Source organism: Lycium barbarum, chromosome 1, assembly GCF_019175385.1.
Source record: "Lycium barbarum isolate Lr01 chromosome 1, ASM1917538v2, whole genome shotgun sequence".
In the NCBI taxonomy this organism is placed as follows: Eukaryota; Viridiplantae; Streptophyta; class Magnoliopsida; order Solanales; family Solanaceae; genus Lycium; species Lycium barbarum.
The window spans coordinates 5,941,430-5,948,455 of NC_083337.1; positions in this window are offsets into that span (position 1 = coordinate 5,941,430).

A 7,026-nucleotide genomic window follows, 5' to 3' on the forward strand; every position below is an offset into this window, starting at 1 on the left:
CATAATCTAAAACTACTAAGTTATGCTAAAATAAGTACGGCTAATAAGTTATGTATTTTCACTTTCTAAACCAATATAAAACTAAAGAATAAATGTACAACATTATTGTCGTTCCTAGTGTTAGAATTGAATTTCTTTTGTTAGCATTAGTATCGATTTGATTTTTGTTGAGTTTTATTTGAGTTACTACTATCTATGGGCAATAAAACTTATTGGACCGTTCAAAGTTCTAATTACAAATGAAATAATATGTTAAAAGACAAAAAACTATGAAAAAATTTAAGAAATATTTATAAATTACATTTTAAATAAATATTTTTATGTATAAAATATTTTTGAAATTTAAATGTTGGGTTGGTTTAATTCGGTTTGACTTTTTTTTAGTTAAAACCAAACCAAACCAAACCAATAGTGGTTGAGTTTTTCTTTTTAAAACCAAACCACTAGTCGAGTTTTTTTCTCGATTTGATTCAGATTATCGATTTGGTGCGATTTGTCGGTTTTCTTTGTACACCCCTAAGCGCAACCAAGTTTTGATTGATGGATAGATCACCACCTCATTTGAAGAAGTTTTTACGAAAATGTATGCTTCAATCTAGAAGCAAATCTTCACTTCTATCTTTTTTAGCATCATAGGATAGAGAAATCTAAGGAGCCATTTGGACGTGATTTGAAATTATCATATAAATTCACGAGATGAAATCATGTTTGGACAGACAATTTGAATTTATGAAGTTGTATTTTTTTATGGATATAAAAATCACACAAGTTGTGAAAATCATCAAAACTTTTTCAATTCTTATACAATCCTACCAAATGAGCAAGTCATAGTTCATAACAAAATTAATACGCTACTAGAAGACCTTTCTAAAAAATACAATATTAATTGAAATTTTAGTTCAATAAAATGAAAAATTGAACATGAGTTGTAATATAACTACTCTTTAATATAATCCTCCAACATGATTGGTAAGAATAACAACTTTATTATAAATATACTACCAACTTGTAGATCTTTTAATTTTTGATATAAATGGCTGGTAAACATGATTGGTAAATATATCTATCACCTTATGAATTTTTTTTACAAAATATAAACTTATGGGTCAACTTTTACATTTAGAAAATTTAAAAATCATGATTTGAAACCCCAAATCATGCCTATATGGATGATTTGGGATTTCATCTCATGAAATGAAATCGCATGTCCAAACGCCTACTAAGTAGAAGTGAAGTAATACGCTATTACAATTGTGATAACAGTTGTCCATATGACATGAAAAGCAATTTTCATAGACCAAGGCTCGCGCGCTCAGATTTACATATATCAATTTTTTTTATAAGTTACAGTTAACTTGGGTGCATTTTGACTTTTATATTAGGTGCCTGCAGCATCCCATCTATTAGCAGAGGCGGATGTCATGCATAAATTACTGGTTTATTCGAGCCCAATACCATTGGCCCAAATCCTGTCTATGGTCATTTTCTTGTGCGGATTGCCCTTCAAACGCACTGGTCTTTAATTTTTGCCCCTCAAATTGTTGGTCTTTAATTTTTACCCTTCACTTAAAAAAGTGGCTGAAATATTTCGAGGTTCTGGGTTCGAACCTTCGCTTAGTCAAAAAAAAAAAAAAGGAATTTTGCAAGGCAAGACTTTCGCGAACCTCTGCCTTGAGGCCTAACTTTTGTCCGAATAGGCCTAATTTTGGGCAAAAGTTAGGCCATAAGATAGAGGTTCGCCTTAAACCCTAATTTTGGGCAAAAGTTTGCCTTAAGGCCTAACTTTTGTCCGAATAGGCTTAATTTTTCTACGAAACTCTGCCTTGCGATTTATTTATTTTTTGACTGAGCCGGGGTTCGAACCTAGAATCTCGAGTTATTAGGCGCATGGCAACAATTAAAGACCAGCAATTTGAGGGACGAAAATTAAAGACCACCCTCGAATAAGGACAATCGTGCAAATTGCCCGTGTATGGTCACTCAAGGTAGGAATTTCAAGTAATTACACGATTTGCCCTTCAAATGGACTGGTCTTTAATTTTTTCCCCTTAAAATGGGCTGGTCTTTAATTTTTTCCCTTCAAAATTAACTTATGCCTGTAGGAGCATAAGTTGTTTAAGGGGTCGGTCATAATTTGTAGATATTATAATGTGTAACTTATGCCCCTGATTTTCAGGGAAAAAAATTAAAGACCAACACAAAATAGGGAAAAGGGTGCAAATGACCCTAGGAATTTTATACATCAGTGTTGAGATCAATTGTTGGCTTACTCTATTTTCAGCCCTTTTTTTTTTGTAATGGATCTCATAGTCCAACCCTTTATAGTTTGGTTAGCCCATTTTGTTGGGCTGCAGTAGTAACTTTCTGCTCTACATAGTGATTTAGAGCCTGTTTGGATGGGTTTAAATTGGGGTAGTCTAACTTATTTTTTTTTGCTTATAAGTTATTTTCAGCTTATAAGTTGTTTTAGATAAGCTAAGTCAAATGGACCCAATTATTTTTTTGAACTTATTTTAGGCACAAAATGACTTTAAGCTGACCAGTCAAACACTCAAAAAAGCTGAAAACAGCTTATAAGCAACTTATAAGTCAATCCAAACGGGCTCTTAGTTTTATTTTCTTTATAGAGAATACTTGATTTTCTAGGACACAGTTTTAAATTTGCAGTTTAACTTGAGGTATTATAGTTCTAACTAGATTTAATTAAAAAAAAGGTGTAAAATCTTAATCGCGACATTAATGATGGTTGTATTCAGTAAAACCAAGATATTTAATTTTGCAAGTGACAAACAAGAGAAGCTCGCAGGTAACGATTGCCAAAGAAAGACGATACGCTGGTAATTCCAACCGGATTTAAGACCCCGACTGGGAATCTCACCATTGCAAAAGTCGGGGATACTAAAACCCCAAATAGTGGAGCTCAAAACAATGGATAAGTCATGAGTGCTGGAGTTAAAACAATGATGAACCCTAGTGCCGATATAATGCTCGGAGCGGTACGACTGGACAAGTGTAAGACGTGTGTGGAAAATGATTCAATGAGTTATGGGAAACGAATGAATTCCCCTGAATCTCTGGAGCCTGTCAAAATCCAACCTGATGACCCACTTCCTGGAGCTGCCAGACACCTGGAATTGGGGGAAGAGGGGAAGAAAGAGGAGGCAAAGCAGTGGTATGGGTTATTCAAGCATAATCGTAGAGCAAATGTTGGTATGCCTCTGTCCTTCATTCCTCCAAAGATTATTGAGGGGAAAACAGTGGTTGTGTTGTACAACCCGGAGCTGGAGCAAAAAATTATGTAATGGGAAAATGCGCTGGTTATTTACACAATTGGTAATACTTCTGCTCTCAAGTATATGAGTAGCTATATTCAGAGGTATTGGAATAATGTTGTTGTGCCTGATTTGTACCTCCATGATGAGGGATTTTATATTGCTAAGTTCCATAGCATACAAGATAGAGATGAGATCCTATACTCTGTGTTGCGTCCAAACGCACACGCAAGTATACTTAGTCGTACAAGTAATATAGTGATTTTAGAAATCGGATGGCAAACCCACAGGGAGTTATGATTAACCGTCAACTAAATTAAACTATCCAAATTATCTATACAAGAGATGAAATTCGAAGATTGTGATTATAAACTAATTGAAGATAAAAAAAGACAAATAGTGAACTTCAACAAAGAAAGAGCGGGTTTTTATATTATCAATGAGACGAATGTTCCAGAGTTGCGGTTGGTTCACCAATCCTGTTGAGTTTTAGAACTATTTTCCTTTAATCCGAATTGTCGACGATTGCTAATTTACCGGATTATTAACTTTCGTAGTATTCTCCCGAACTACTAGTCGCCTATTCAAAACAGTTCACCGCCTATATTCCTATGGAATTGACTCGTTAAGAACGCAATTCGTTTATGGTATTTAATTGAACGCGACGCCTAGGTATATTCCTATCCTAGCCACAAATCCTAGCCCAACTGTAGGGATAATCAGATCACGCCCTCTTTAATCCTTCTCTAATCTAACAACATCTTTCCCAAGCATGTATATTAGATAGTCGATAGAACCTAACTGTTAGCCAAATAATCAAGCAATTATGAACAGAATTAAAGAAACAATCAAACTCAACAACTCATAATAAGATAAGAAATAATCACCAAACATCAATAATCATGGTTTACCACAACCCTAGAACGAGAAGTTTAGCTCCACATAGACATGGAGGAAAAGCAACAAATCATTCAAAGAAAATATACAAACTAGTAATAAGGAGAAGAAAAGATAAAACCCAATAATCTCCGGCCTCCACGGCGGCTCCTACTCTCTCTAGGTCAAAAGTCCTCTATTCTAATGTAAAACGACTATTTATAAGCTAGGGAAAATATGAGATAAGTGGGCCCAATCCCGATCAACTTAGGAGAACTGACGCCTCTTGTGCTTTGGTCATGCGTTGCATGGCCATCGCATGACTATGTCTGTGCATCCGCTGTGCACAGCCAATGCATAACAGGTCTGAGAATCAGAAAGGGGTATTTTGTGCGCTAGGTGTGCGACGCACAGCCAATGCATGAGACCCTTCAGTGGTCGTATTTTGCCTTCAAGTGTTACAACCTCCTTCCGCTCACTCGTCCAACCCGCACTGCCTCAGAATCAGCCAGAATTGCTCGGATTACCCTTCATTGGTCCTTGTTGTACCCAAAAGACTTCAACGTGACCTTCTTTTCTTTTTCCTCTTCTTCAATTTTGCTCCAAATCTCTTCATCTTCACACTGTAGCATTTTCAACTTAAACCACCAAGATTCCACAATAAAGCACAAATTAGTCCCATATCACATAGTTAATAGATGTTAGGTGTATTTAATGCATTTAGCTCTAAAATACAGTATAAGTATGGGTAAAAGATGGCGGGAAAGTGTATAAATACACCTAACATCACTCTGGACCGTATACGTCCAATATTCGACCTCTTATACTTAAAATCTGGATTAAGGACTTTGATCTTAAACAAGAGCTCCCACGTACTATGTCACTATGGATAAGGTTTCCAAACCTCTCTCTCTATTGTTAGGGACCAGAAACTTTGAGTTTGACAGCAAGTCGTTTAGGTAATCCCTTATATGCGAATGGATGTACTACACAATAGAAGAGGTTAACCTATGCGAGGGTTCTGGTGGATGTGGATGTGACTCAAACTTTGGTTGACGAGATAGAGATTGTTGAAAATAGGCAAACATACTTCCAACAGGTTTAATATCATTGGAAACCTGTTTTTTGTACTAAATGTGCTAAGTTTGGGCATGTGTGCAACAAGGACGATGCTACAGATGCTCCACCACAAAAAAAGAAGGACCCTGTAATAGGTGGACAATATAGAGGTGGGAGGAAAGAACCTGAGAAGCAATGGGCTACTAAAACTGTGACCTTGAATACTGTGATTGCTCAAGCTGATGCAACGATGGAAGCTAAGGAAACTGACCAGCTTCCTACTGGGAGTGGCACTCATGAACAATTAGCTTGCAAGACGGTAGCACCAAATTTGGGGGCCTCTGCACAGACGGCAAGACAGATAGCACAAGATGATAGGGTGGAAACTCCAGAAAGGAGTATAACTTCCCTGGGAGAATATCACAAGCCTGGTAGCTTAACCTTTGCAGAGTTGGTGCAATTTGGGAGTATTAATTAAGAGGAGTATTTGACTTACCCTTATTTATGTAGTATAAGTTATAATCTTTCTCTATTAAATGTTTATTCTATTTATGTGTCATCTCCATTATGACAAAATTCTACTAAAAATAAAAGAAGATAAATAACTACTTATTAATTATGCCTTGAACTTCTATAATGACAAATAACTTGAGGTAACTATTTTTAATAACTACAACAAGTAATTGAGACGGAGAAATAATAGTTTTTTACTCGTAGAATTTGCACAAAAAAGTTTAAAGTTGAGCCACCTTCTCGAATATTGGAAGCCTCTAGGATCAAAGATTTTCTAGAACACAGTTTTGAAGTTGCAATTTAATTAGTGATTGCAATATTATTTGTCAAAACCAAGAGAGTTTACAAGTCTAAAGTGCGATACTCGCTTAAATTAATTAATTAATAAAGGGAAAAGGATCAAATATACCCCTCTATTTTATTTTATTGGTTAAATTTACTCTCCGTTAGTCAAAGTGATCAAATATACCCCTCTGTTGGCCAAAGTGTTCACTTATACCCCTTGTTTGGATGAAAACCCCCAAATCTCTTAAATTACCCGATTTTAACCCAACCCGATCACCTAATGAATTTTAACCCATACAAAATAACACCCATATACAATTTCATTCTTCCTTCTTTCTGGAAGATAACAAAAAGCATGAAGAAGCTCAAGTTATAATCAAAAGGGAAGAAGAAAAAGAGGGCTCCTCTTCTTGAACAACCACTATTACCACCACTGCCGCTCATTCCTTGCTATTATCACTGCCCTTATAATTACCCAAGTCAGCCGTTCAGCACCACCCTTGCCACCTTGGTTCGAGTACGAGCAGCAGAGAGCAACAACCTCATGATGACTCAATTTTCACAACAGAGCGAGGCTCAAGTTCAAGATCAGTCAATTTGAGTCAAACTCATGGTAGTACTAATTCACAACACTCCAATAATGTTAGTGAAATCAATCAACCAAAACTAACACCGTTGGATAATACGTTGCCTCAACAGTATATGGTTGCGAATCAAGTGTATGGTGTACCTGTTATAGCAGAAGCAAGAACAGAGAGAGGTGTTGGAGCTCATTTATTCCGTTGTTTCTTTCCTTGCTTTCACATTCGAGAATTACAGTGAACTATGTGTTGAGGCTGAAGCAAAGCGTATTACATCACGCTACCATTTCATTTACAGAACAATTGACAACACTTTCTTTCTAAGTGCGATCACAAATTGTATAATCGACCCAACAAAGCTAGGATTTGGGGGTTTCATCCAAATAGGGGTTTAAAGGTGAAATCTGAGATGGGTTTTGAGGTTTATCATTTGGTGTGCG